A 13,815-nucleotide genomic window follows, 5' to 3' on the forward strand; every position below is an offset into this window, starting at 1 on the left:
GATAAGGACAGGATGTCCGTCAGGTCTGTGAAACAGTACACGTCCACAAAACTCTAAATCAGATCTTTAAACTTGAGAAATGCAGGCACATAACATACAAGTATTTGAGCATTTTTTATTGAATATGAAGAATTACATTCAAGTCAGCATGTATCAATCTTTCTTCCCCTGGTGAGATCTAATAAGAATTGAATATGTGTCAGGATTTGCGTTTCCTTCAAAGTAAAAGTTGTAATTTCAGAAAAAAAGCTGCTAAAATAATCACTAACGTTCAAGTGTCTGAAATAAAATAAAAACAGTCAACAGAACGTAGTTTAAGGCTCCCAGAAGACTAAGGATATTAATGCATTACTTATTGGAAGCTGTCAGAATTTCCTTTATTTGACTAATTAGACCTCTTGCTGCATGGACATTTCCGTCCCTTAAGGGATCACAATCAGTGCTGGAAGATGCACATTCTACTAATAAGAATACCCACGGAGGGGGTTGGGTAAGGGCAATGGATAAGTCCTGCTGTTGGAATTTGGTAAATTTCAGGTGAAAGCTATTGTTTGTCAAAAGTACAGCTGTTGTTCTATTTCTAGCACCTGTGTGGTAGATGCATCAGATTCATCCGAAGTGAAAACCGTTAATTCAGCCATTGAATGTCACCTTAACTCCTTGAATGTGGGCAGCAAAGTGCACCATTGTGTATTCAGAATTTTAAAAATTGTGAAAGGCGGGATGCCATTAATCAAATCATTTAGAGCGGAAGATCTAGGTTCTTGATTTATGAAGTTTAATTCCAGTGCCAACCAAGAGGATCACTTGTCCCTCTTTAGGTATCCTAGACTTATTCAGTTCCTCTAACATTCTAGTGTACACTGGTTTTCAGTGTCTAATTGACTATCTGTCTATACCCCCTAAACCAACTTCATTGACTGGTGATAGCCAAGATCTTAGACACTCTGGACTGCTTTGCCCTGAGGCTACATCTGAAAAAGCACTGAAGAACTGTTGAATGATATTTGAAGCTGTAGAAGGATTTCAGTTTACCCCATTCTTTCTGTCGTAACAAAACTTCCATCCTTGTGTAGTTCATCATTGATGGTTCTGTGAAGGGCCTCATCTTTACTTGGGCTCAGGAATCAGGTGCTATTACTTGACCTATTACCCTGTAAAACAGTACACAGCTTTTGGAACTTGAAGCTTCCTCCTTAATCAGGGCCTCTTGCTGACAGCTTCCCTGAGTGTCAGTTAGATGGAATGTGAACATGGATGGACCTGATTGCCCTTCACCAGGCCCGCAGTGGTGTCTCGCAGGTTCTTTGCCCAAGTAACAATAGGAAGTTGGTGGCTACCAGGAGCCTCTTGGGAGCTACTGCCAGCATGAGCCATGTTGTGGAGGTTCAGCTAAGGTGCCTGATGGCCCAAGTAGTGTTGCTTTTTCTGTGGGATATGGCTTGAGCATACCGGCCTGGTAACATCCTGGTTATTTTGACCTTTCGCTACCTAGCTGTGAATCTTAACTGGAGGCTGGTAGGACTGTTTACACTGGGACTACAAAGGACTTACATATAGCACACACCTCAACTGCCTACTTGCTTTCTTTACTTCTGCTCAGTTTCCTCCATCTCTTATGATCTGTGGGCAGTTACTACCACTTTTAGCCACTACTTGCTAAACCTGAGGTTCTGCTGATAAGGACTTGACTCACTTTCCTCAACCTGAGCCCCACTATCGCTGTCTCCGAGCTATACCTTTGATGTCCTATTTCTGTTGAGCGTCAGTTCCTCCATTTGGTCGGGGAACGCACCTCCTACCTTTTCTGCCCCCCCTCCCAACCCCTCAACAGCGAGTGCAGCAAAGGTAGAAAATAAAATGGTAATATGATGAGTTTACTACCATTTTATTTTTCACTGCTCCCAACCTGGGCCGTGTTTGAGGGCTGTACGGGGCCGTTGCTGCTGAATGACAGCAGGGGAGGTGAGGTGAACGGTTCCGTCATGAGCACGGGGCGTGTGCTGCGGATGTACCTAATCTGTCCTCGCACTGTCCTTGGGGTATGTGCTGGCTTTCCCTCTGTGGGCAGCCCACTTTCACTCCTCCCCTCCACAGGGAATGGCAGCCGAAGCACTTCCGTTGCTACCCCCAACAGCCCCATTTGACGATCTGATGACATCGCCACACTTGCGGCGTGCAACAGCATGACATGCAGCTGGGGACGCCCTGGAAGCCATTTGCTTTTTGCTAAGTCCTCCTCCCAGGTTTAAAAAAAAAGTTTTACAGACCCAGGAGGTAAGGACGTTCCCCCTGCGCCTGTAAAGAGTGGATTCCTGCTCCATGATCGTGTGTGGAGCTGCGATTGTGGAGCAGGAATCCACACCACTAGGCTACCAGGGATTTTGTTAATTATTGTTGAGGGATCGACCCCTTAGGCAAGGGTCGCTCCCCGGATGCAAACTACATCCATGTGTCACGCTCATCGCCCCCAAAGCTGATTCAGCAGTTTTTTTAGGCCGATCTGCCATATGGGGGATGGAGGGGGGCGGAAGGCCACTAGAAACCAGGGATTTCATTGTTGTATAGTGGGGAATGGCCCCATGAGCACAGGTCGCTCCCCTTTATTGGGGAATTATTTTAGCTATTTTCTTCTGCCACCGGAGGGCAGATTAATCATATTTCTAGGGCCATCTAACCCTATGGGGGGGAGGGGGCAGAAAGCCTCTAGACACCAGGGATTTTATTTATTTATATGTTGAAGATCGGCCACTTTAGCAAGGGTTGCACCCCTTGTTTGGGGGCATGTATTTTGACTGTTTCTGCCCCCCTTGGGGTACGATTGGCTATTTTTCAGGGGGGCAGAAAACCACTAGACCAGGGAACGTTTTTGTGTATTAATTGGAGTTCAGCCGAAGGTCTGTGTGTGTGCTAGTACTTGGCTGGCGGTGTGAATGGAATTGTGCTTGACTGGTGGTGTGCGTAAACGGTCACTGAGCTTGGACTAACGTTTTGCTGACGATGTGTGTGGCTGGCATTTGAATGGTGATGGGCAGACTTTATAGTGTTGTACATTGTTAACTGTTTTATTACTTGTCATCATTTATGATTGCAATGTTTTATTTCTCCTTTTTTTTCCAGTGCAAAACGTATGTTTTCCTTTGCTTCGACTCCTGCTCGCGGTTTTGGCACTGGTTGATCTGAAGTTGCATGTGTTTGGTAAGAAAAAGTCGTTTTTACTGTTTACTCCAAATTAGTACAATTGTCCTATATGAATGCGTATTTTGTAAATACTTTGTTTATTACTTATTTCACACAGTGTTGGTTGTTGTTGACTTATTTGTCAAGTTACCTTTATTAGTAAGTATTATGTCTACCCACAGGATTACCGCTCAGTAGGTTGTTTGTATACTTTGAATCTTCCACTGACCATGATTATGAGTCTGACTCTGCATACGAAGCAGAAGAGGAAGTGCAAGATTCTAGCAGTGAATTTTCTGTACCAGAGGAATCATCTGATGATGAAACCACTCTCAGTGCAGAGGAAGTTGCTCTTTTAGAGGAGGACACTGATGTACTGCAGCAAGAGGCATTCGGATTGCAGTCTGGGGCTGCAAGCCTTCCAATTGAAAGAGCTGAACTCTAGGCTGCACCAAACATGGTGCAGCTGGCGTTGCCTGCCTTTACTGGTGTTGCAGGGTATAGAGTGAATACTGAAAACTTTTTGCCTACAAATTTCTTTCAGTTGTTTATGGACAATGTATTTTTGGATGAGATTGTTGAGCAGACTACTTTGTATGCTGAACAGAATTTGAGGGACAACAGTGCCAGACTTAAGCCCCACTCTAGAGCCACCCAGTGGACTCCCACAAATCTGGATGAGTTTAAGAAGTTTGGGGGTTTAACTTTTTTGATAGGCTTGATAAAGAAGCTGTCTCTGTCTTAATATTGGTCCACTAGTCCCTTAATTGCCACGGCTATATTTCATGCAACCATGAGTCGTTATCGGTATTTGCTTCTGCTTCGGGATGCTGCATTTTGTTGATAGTGCTGTAGCGTTGCCACTGGATCACAATGATTGTGACTGTCTTCTTAAGATTTGGCTTGTCCTTGATCACTTTGTAGATCGGTTTTCAAAGATCTATCTTCCAGGTTTTTACATAGCTGAGGACAAGTGTTTGGTCCTGCTCAAGGGCTGTTTTTTAGGCAGTACATTCATAGCAAAAGGGTATGTTGTGGAACTAAGATATATATGCTGTCTGAGAGTAGGACTGGATATGCCTATCACTTCAGGGTGTACACTGGTAGGGACTCCAGTATTGACCCACCCTGGTTGTCCGTCCACTTTCAGAGTTAGTGAGAAAAGTGTGTGGGAACTCGGTAGAGGCCTTTTTTTTTTTTTAACAAAAGTCACCATTTATATGTAGTTAATGTCTACACTGGTGTGCAGTTGTTCAGGGAATTGGCCAAAGAGGACACTGTTGCTTGTGGCTCAATACACTCTAACCGTAAAGGTTACCTAAAAGAGCTTGTTTGTAAAAACTCAAGAGGGGACAGTGCAGTGCTTTGCATAGTGATGAACTTCTAGCTGTTACATTTGCAGACAGGAGAGATGTCTACTTGCTGACTACCATCCATGATGAAAGCACTTCACCTTTGAATGTTTGGGGTCAGGTTGCTGAAGTGGGCAAACCTGTGTGCATTTTATACTATATTAGGCACACGGGTGGTGTTGATAGAGTTTGGAACCTCACACTGCTATTGAAAGGTCTTACATTTGGTATAAGAATTTGGCTATCCATCTTTTCTACTTAGAAACCTTTAATGTTTTTGATGTATTTAAGGATTGTTCTCCAGAGTCAAAGATTACATTTGTTCAGTTTCAGGAGTCTGTGAAAGGCAGCCTTGTTATTATAGAACAGACAAGTGTTCCTAGAATAGGAGTGTTGGGGGATGTGGCTAGATTGAAAGATCGCAACTTTCCTGATCACATTCCTCCCATGCCCAAAAAACTCTTCTCAGCAGGAGATGTAGAGTCTGTATGCAAAGAGGTGTGCAAAAGGAGAGAGGTATGTACTGCCCTGACTGTATTTCTAAACCTGAGCTGTGTGTGCCTGCTTGTTTAGAATGTACCACACACAAAATAATTTTTGGGAGCTACCGTGAGGGTAAATGTGAACTGCCTGTTCCATATTGTGTCAGATTTTTTGTTCAGTTTCATGGTCCATTAGTGTGTTGTATTTAGTTGGAGCTTTTGTGTTTGTAGTTTTGTATTTACTTACAATTGGTTTGTGTTTTCATTTTTGTTAAAAAAATGTGATGCTGGTGTTTGTGAATTGGCGCTTGGCTGGCAGTGTGGGTGGACTGATGCTTGGCTGGCGGTCTGCATTGACTAGCACTTGGCTAGCAGTGTGTGTGTGGACTGGCGCTTGGCTGGTGGTGTGTGAGAGCTGGCACTTGACTGGTAGTGTGTGAGTAGTGACTTGCTGCTGATTACTTCACACACTGCTAGCCAAATGCCAGTCCACACACTCCATCAGCCGGTGTGATTGCTGTGTCAGGCATGTAGGCATTTAAAAGGGAAGGGCCTGTGAGTGGCGCTGTCTGTTGATGTCAGTGTTTTAATTTGCTGGGCCTGCAGCTGGCGGTGTGAACGGTCTTGTGTGTCACGTGTGAAAGTTGTGTGAATGGACTGTAAAGCGGTTGGTTCCTTGATGTGGCTTTAGAGCTCAGGAACTGTGAGTCATTGGTTCAGTTTTTTTACCTTTCAAATATTAACAGTGCATTTCATTTTTGTGAATCTCTTGTTAATAAAATTTTATATATGGAACCATCACTCACCCTTGTGCCAAATCCAACCAGTATGCATGTGTACCAAGAACAGTGGGTAGCCACAAGACCATTTTATTGCACTTCACCTCTCAGTAGGGAATTCAAATCCCCAAAACAACCCACTCTGCTGTAATCTGGCATCAAAGCACACTCAGACACGCTAAGTGTCTCGGGTGGGACCCAATGATTCCCCTATGTGTCTAGTTTTAAAAAAACATACAGGTTTGCTAGTTTTCCCTAGGTGTCGGCTGAATTAGGGCCCAAAATCCACAAGTGGACACGTTGCCAAAAAAAGGGTCAGTTTTCAGTGGAAAAATGTGATGTGTCCACTTTGTGTTTTGGGCCATTTCCTGTTGTGGACACTAGGCCTACCCACACAAGTGAAGTACCATTTTTATTGGGAGACTTGGGGGAATGCTGGGTAGAAGGTAGTTTGTGGTTTCCCTGAGGTTCCAGAACTTTCCATCACAGAAATGTGAGTAAAATGTGTTTTTAGACATATTTTGAGGTTTACAAGGAATTCTGCGTAATAAAAATGTGGTGTGAGCACACATGTCACTCCATTCTGGATTCCTCTTGGTATCTAGTTTTAAAAAATATACAGGTTTGTAGGGTTTCCCTATGTGCCAGCTGAGCTAGAGCCCAAAATCCACAGCTAGGCACATTGCAAAAAACTGGTCAGTTTTCAGTGGAAAAATGTAGTGTCCATATTGCATTTTGGGCTGTTTCCTGTCGCTGGAGCTTGGCCTACCCACACAAGTGTGATAGCATTTTTATAGGGACACTTGGGGGGAATGCTGGATGATAGGAAGTTTGTGGCTCCCCTCAGATTCCAGAACTTTCTATCACATAAATTCGAGGTAAATGTTTTTTAGACAACTTTTGAGGTTTGCAAGGGATTCTGGGTACAAACTTTGGTGAAAGCCACATAAGCCACCACATCCTGGATTCACCTTGATGTCTATCTTTCAAAAATGTACAGGTTTGCTAGGTTTCCAGAGATGCCGGCTGAGCCAGAGGCCAAAGTCTACAGCTAGGCACATTGCAAAAAATGGGTCTGTTTTCAGTGGAAAAATGTGATGTGCCCACGTTGTGTTTTGGGCGGTTTCCTGTCGCAGGAACTAAGCCTGCCTACACAAGTGAGGTACCATTTTTATCGGGAGACGTGGGGTAATGCTGGGTAGAAGGAGGTTTGTGGGTCCGCTCAAGTTCCAGAAATTTCCATCACAGACAAATCAGAAAAATGTTTTTTTCAGACAAATTGTGAGGTTTGGAAGGGATTCTGAGGGGACAAAAATGTAGTGAGAGCCACATAGGTCACCCCAAACTAGATTTCCCTAGGTGTATAGTTTTAAAAAATGTATAGGTTTTCTAGGTTTCTCTAGGTGCCGGCTGAGCTAGAGCCCATAATCCACAGCTAGGCACATTGCAAAAAATGGGTCCGTTTTCAGTGGAAAATGTGATGTGTCCATGTTGTGTTTTGGCCGTTACCAGTTGTGGGCACTAGGACTACCCACACAAGTGAGGTACCATTTTCATCAGGATACTTGGGGGAATGGTGGGTGGAAGGAAGTTTGTGGGTCCCCTCAGATTTCAGACTTACTTTGCATCACAGAAATGTGAGGGAAATGTGTTTTTAGACAAGTTAGAGAATTGCAGTGTTCTGGGTAAAAAAATGTGATGAGAGCCACACAAGTCACCCCATCCTGGATTCCACTAGGCGTCTTATTTGCAACAATGTACAGGTTTGCTGGGTTTCCCTAGGTGCCTGGTGAGCTAGAGCCCAAAATTCACAGCTAGGCACATTGCAAAAAAGGGTCCGTTTTTTGTTGAAAAATGTGATGTGTCAACGTTGCGTTTTAGGCCATTTCCTGTTGCAGGCAATAGGCCTACCCACAAAAGTGAGGTATCATTTTTATCGAGAGACTTGGAGGAACACAGAATAGCAGAACTAGTGTTATTACCAATCGTCTTTCTCTGCATTTGCATCTTCCAAATGTAAGACAGTGTGTAAGAAAGAAGTAATTTAGGGCCAGATGCATCATCTCATTTTGTACTCGCAAACAGCGAAATCGGCCGTTTGCGAGTGCAAAATCGGGGTCTGCAATGTATCAACTGCATTCGCAGACCAAAAAAAGAAAATCGCAAAAATTGCAATTTTCTGCGGTGAGACCTGGATTTTGCGAATCGCAATTTGCGATTCGCAAAATCCAGGTCGCAAAGCAATTCTGCAAAAAATCGCAAATTGCGATTTTTCGCAGAATTGTATTTTGCAAGTGCAAAATACCATGACCTGCAACCAGGTGGTAACCTGGTGCAAAATTTAAAAATGCAGTAAAACTGCATTTTTAAATTTGAAATGTAAAGCACACATGCCCTTTTGGCATGTGTGTACTTTACATGAGTAAAAAAAAAAAAATGGGGTGCAGGAGAGGGGGGCCTTAGGCCCCCAGCACCCTGGCCCTTTGCTTTTCACAAATTGCGATTTCTGTTTCAGAAATCGCAATTTGCGAAATGCAAAAAATTCGCAGCTATGGGCCAATAGGCCCATAGCTGCGAATGGCGCCAGCATCGCAATTTGCGATTCGGTAATTGCATTCGCGATTTTTAAGAAATCGCAATTACCGAATCGCAAATGTGATACATGGCCCTTTGCGAGTCGGTAATTGCGATTTCTTAAAAATCGCAATTACCGAATCGCAATGGGCCAGATTCATACATCTGGCCCTTAGAGAAATACCCTCTAATTCAGATGCTAGTATGGGTACCCATAAATTCAGAGATTTTCAAATAACCACTGCTTCTAAACTCCATATCTCGTGCCCATTGTGGGAAGACATAGGTTGCCTTGATACCTGGTTTTCAATCTTTATATTTTACCAAATGAATTGCTATATACCTGGTAAACAATGAAAACCCATTGCAAGGTGCAACTCATTTATTGGCTCTGGGTACCTCGGGTTCTTGGGGAATCTACAAGCCCTATAAATCAGAAGGGTCCAGCGGACGTAACAGTAAATTGCTTTAAAGAAGCTGTCATTGTTAGAAAAAGTTACACATGAAAACAGAGACAGAAATGGCTGTTTTATTTAACTCAATTTCAATATTTTTATATTTCAACTGTTATTTTCTATAGGAAAGCTTTTAGGGGTCTACACAAATGACCCCTTGCTGAATTCAGACTTTTGTCTACTTTTCAGAAATGTATAGATTTCCGGGATCCACCATTGGTTTCACACCCATTTCTCTCACCAACTGGAAAAAGTCTTAAAGCACAAAAAAATAGGAAAAATGGGGTATGTCCCAGTAAAATGCCAAAACTGTGTTGGAAAATGTGATTTTCTGATTTTAGTCTTCCTGTTTCTGAAAGCTGGGAATGTGGTGATTTTAGCACCGCAAACCCTTTTCTGATGCCATTTGCGGGGGAAAACAGATGCTTTCTGCTGCAGCACTCTCTCCAATTTTTTCCCCCAAAAATCAAAATTTTGCTGTATTTTGGCTTATTTCTCGGCCCCCTCCAGGGGAATCCACAAACCCTGGGTACCTTTAGAATCCCCAGGATGTTGGAAAAAAAGGAAGCTAATTTGGCGTGGATTTGTGGCCAAACAGTTATGGGGCCTAAGCTTGAACTACCCCAAATAGCCAAAAAAGGCTTAGCACACGGGGGAAAACACCTAGCAGCAAAGGGGTTAAAATGCACGTCTCTTTATCCGGCTCTATTGCAACTTCCAGCTTGAGATGCACACTTTAAACCTCTCAAACCCGAGCTGTCTTAGACAGCTGGGTGGAGAGCAGGCACAGGCTATCCGTGCATGAGAGTTTTGAACCAGCTTGCTCCAACCACTCCTGGTGCTTCTCTTGTGCTGCTTAACATTATCAGCAGCATGAAGGCAGTGTCTGGATTGGTAGAGGGGAGTTGGCTGAGGCACCAGGACTTGCACTAGGACTGCAGAAGAAAACACAGAGCACGCTTGGGTAAGTAAACATTTTATCTCTTTTATTATTACTTTTTTGACTCACTGACAAGCACTGTGAGAAACTTGCATTGCCTTCAGCCTAAACTCAGGAGCTGTCTGTCATGGTCCGTTATAAACAAAACACTTTTAACAAGCCATGATTGAGAACTTTGCGTTGAGCCTAAAGGCATTGTTGGTTTATCATAGTGCCTGTCACTGGTTTAAAATTCACTTTGCCAGCTGACGTCACTCCATTATTACATGTCACTACCCGCCACTGTTTGTGTCATGCCACATGCCCCTCAAGAAATACAGTCAGTGCCTTCCACAAACATTCAGTTGCAATCAGCTTTGCAAAGTCAATGGGTGGGCTTGTCAAGCGACTCTCCATCAGCACTGGGAACCTTGGCATATACATAGAGTGACAACAAAAAGGCAGATGGCCAACTTGCAGATATATGCAAGTTAATAGTCAGGGGTAACAAGGTGCAAAGGGATGAAATTGATGTCCTCAACAACATCCTCAACCTTGTTTGCAAAGAGCTGTCTTAGTCTACAAGAACTATAGACTGCTGACCGATAGGTGCCTTAGTCAATCTCTGGGACTGCCTTTGTAATGTAGTTTTCTTTAGTTGTCCTGGTGTCTAGCCTCTCCTGGTTTCATTTTCCTCCCCATCACTACACTCCTGTTGCCATCTAATGAATGTAGGTTCCTGATGGTAAGTGTACTGGCAAACCAGCAGTGCACTATATTCATTCACATATTTGATGTGGTTTGGTTGAATTAGGTAGGAATATAGTCTCCTATTTGCAATAGAGTTGCGCAAACACCTTGGAAGGGAACGGGTTAAAAGCAGTTTCAGAGCCCACTTTTTTGGCATTTGATCCATCATGGCTAAAAACAAATTCTTATTCTCACAGAAGCACTTTCCCCACCATCTCGCTTAACGTTACTTCAGTCATTTTGTATAGCATGCTAGTCTACCCTAAGGACAAATCAAAGCATTGATGAGAACAGAAGGAAATAGGGACTACAAAAAGAGAGAAAGCAGGATAAAAAATGGAGTGAGGGTATAGCACTTTGAATGCAATATTTTCCCCCAATACTGTGTCATTTGACCGAGCAGTAGTACATTTTAACTGGCCTTAGGTATCTGACAGACATGGAGGGAGGGGACAGGAATGGTGTTTGGACAAAATATCATTTTAATGATATTGGGAGACAGAAATCAAAATATAGTGACACGTAAATATTGTGAGACTATTTTTTTTTAGGTAAGTAAAAGCGGTATTTTTAATACCGTTTTCCCAAATAGAGTGGTTAAAATATTGTCTTAATTATTGTAATGTATTTTTGTTGATATATTAATTTTATATGTCACTATCGTTTATATGAATGTTATTAATTGTTTTTAAAATATAGCTTGTAATTTTCAGTAATTTATAATTTTTTATTAGTTTTTAATAGTAAATTCTAGTGTAGCTGTTTGTTGGGTTAGTTGGGAGCTAGGGTGAGCAGTTAAGTAATACATAATGATTATTTAATACATTTGATTTAATTACATTATTGATATTTATTATGTGATTTATGGAATACTGATTTATTTTCATTAGGTTATTTGCAAACTGTTAGGTTTGTAGGGTTATAGGGTTGGAAGTTACTTAAGTGATAATTCATTAACAAGTAGTTATTAATTGTTAATTTAATTGATTTTTTTATTATGTAATTTATGGAGTACTTATGTATTTTACTTATCATTTAGTTGCAGGCTGCTAGATTTGTAGGGGTGCAGAGTAAGTGAATTAGGCAATGAATAATTAATTATTATTTGTTAATTATTTAATTGAATTTTTAAATTGTGGATTATTTAATTTTAATTTAATTGCTAGGTTTGTAGGGGGTCTTGGGTGGGAAGTTAATTAAGTAATAATTAACAATTAATTATTCATTGTTAATTATTTCTTTTATTTTAAATACGTAAGTTATGGAATAGTTTTTTCATTATATTTTAGCTGGAGCCTGGTAGACGTGTAAGGGTACTGGGTGGTAAAGAGTAGGAAGTCAATTGATAATTGACTAACAATTAAGAATTAATTTTTTTATTGACTAGTAGTTGGTAAATTGGTTCATTTTGTTTGATTTAATACATCTATATGTTATGTTAATTAATATATGTTTATGAGCAGTTTATAATTTTTTATACATTCATGGGTTTACACAGATATGTAATGTGTTTGAAGTGAAGTATTCTTGTTACCCGTATTGAGACTGCAGTAGAAAGAGTGAAATTAACCTCCTCGTAGTTCAACACTTTGCCCTATTTGGATGGAGAATAGTAAATTCAACCACTCTGAATTTTAACACTTTCCCTACTGTTGTGTTGTTTGGAGTGGTAAAAGTAAATTTCACCCCTCCAGAGTCCAACACTTTCCCTATTGTTGCACAGATTTGAATGGGAAATGTGAATTTCACCCCTCCAAAGTCCAACACTTTCCCTATTATTGCATTGACTCTAGTAGGAATAGTAAATCTACCACCGCTGAAGTCCAACACTTTCCCTACTATTGCATAAACTAGAGTGAGAATAGTATTTTTAATTTTCTTGGACTCCAGTAGTTTTCATAATATTGATTAAAAAGATTTTGTAGCATTAATTGTTTTTTTGTAAAAATATTTTATATTACTTGGTTTTATTTTTACATTTATTTTAATGTTTAAAATAGTTTTGAGAATGCTTTTTAAAAACTTTTCAAGCTTTTATATTTTATTTATCGTCTTCATTAATTAATATATTTTTTCATATTCAGTTGTTTATTTTTATGGTTTTAGTGAGTATGTGCCATTTAATAAAATATTTTCACAATATATTAAGTTTATTATTATTTAAATGTATTACTGCAAATGTATATATACACATATGTCCATATTATCACATCTAAATATTTTAAAAGTATAACGTAAAATGCATTTTATTCATTTTCTTATTTTTTCATTGTTGTTTATTGGCATTCACAATTGTATATTGCAAACAACCATATGCCATGCACATAACAAGTTATGTGTTACTCATTATTCTGTGGGTAATTCACCGTCAACTTATAAATAACATCAGTGTGTAGGAATACTGGAATGGTATTACAGATACATGTGTTGACCACAGCGGCTTCATCCCACCTTATTACAAGCGTAACGAAAGGAAGGTGGGCAAGTCAAAGAATCCCTCCCTCCGTCATAGCAGCCAATGGGCAAGTCTGGTTTGCCATACTGTCTAATAATGTGACCACCTGGTGCATCAAAGAAACCAACTAAACATGAATTGAATAACCCGGGACAACGGGGGAGGGAGTAAAATGGAAGTATACTTTCCCAAAGGTACTGAGGGGCAGTCCAAAACCATCTGGAGGGCAGTGTTGGGTGACAGGCCGGAAGAATGCAGGGTACCGCAATGGGCAATAGTTATGCAAGGGTGTTGCATTAGTTCTGTAGCCTGAGCACATGCGTGTCCCACAGCATAACAGAGTCACCGCCCCCTCCCGCTCCGCTGTCCTGTGTCATGACAACGGTCTCGGCCATTGTCCCGCAAAGTATGTCCATAAGCCAGCTATCAATCACCGGCGGCTGACCAGCCTTCCACAACATAGCTATTAGTCACGTATGAAGGACGATTGCTAGATCAGCAAACTGCAGGGGGAATTTACTACTTTTCTAACGCTTAGTGACTCCAAGCAGACAGAACAGGCGGTCCCGTGGAATCTTCATTTCAAGTATGTCAAGTATGTTCCATGACCCGCTCCCAATTTCACACCAATGGGGGACATTCCCATATCATATGGAGGAAGGTTGCATCTTGATAGACACATTGAGGGCATGTCGCACCCTCCCCTGGAACCATTTTGTGTAGTCGATGGGGGTGTGAGGTGATGTAAATAATTGAATTGAGTAAATTTCAGCCTCTCATTATGGGACACATGTTTTACCTGCTCGATTGCCATTACCCATTGTTTATCAGATAGGACCATGTCTGGGCGTTCCTCCCACCCAGGTTTA

The 13,815-nt window shown here is 41.3% G+C and overlaps 1 protein-coding gene across 2 annotated transcripts in view; it reads left to right on the forward strand.

Annotated features, from left to right (window-relative positions):
- The window catches only part of LOC138246373 (sodium-dependent neutral amino acid transporter B(0)AT2-like), a 278,385-nt gene that overhangs the window by 50,743 nt on the left and 213,827 nt on the right, over positions 1–13,815 (forward strand). For both annotated transcript variants that reach the window (XM_069200937.1, XM_069200938.1), the window contains one exon: positions 3,121–3,198. The gene's annotated coding sequence lies outside the window, so the exon portion shown is untranslated. The remainder of the gene's footprint in view (positions 1–3,120; positions 3,199–13,815) is intronic.

The sequence above is a fragment of the Pleurodeles waltl genome, chromosome 7 (assembly GCF_031143425.1).
Source record: "Pleurodeles waltl isolate 20211129_DDA chromosome 7, aPleWal1.hap1.20221129, whole genome shotgun sequence".
Classification (NCBI taxonomy): Eukaryota; Metazoa; Chordata; class Amphibia; order Caudata; family Salamandridae; genus Pleurodeles; species Pleurodeles waltl.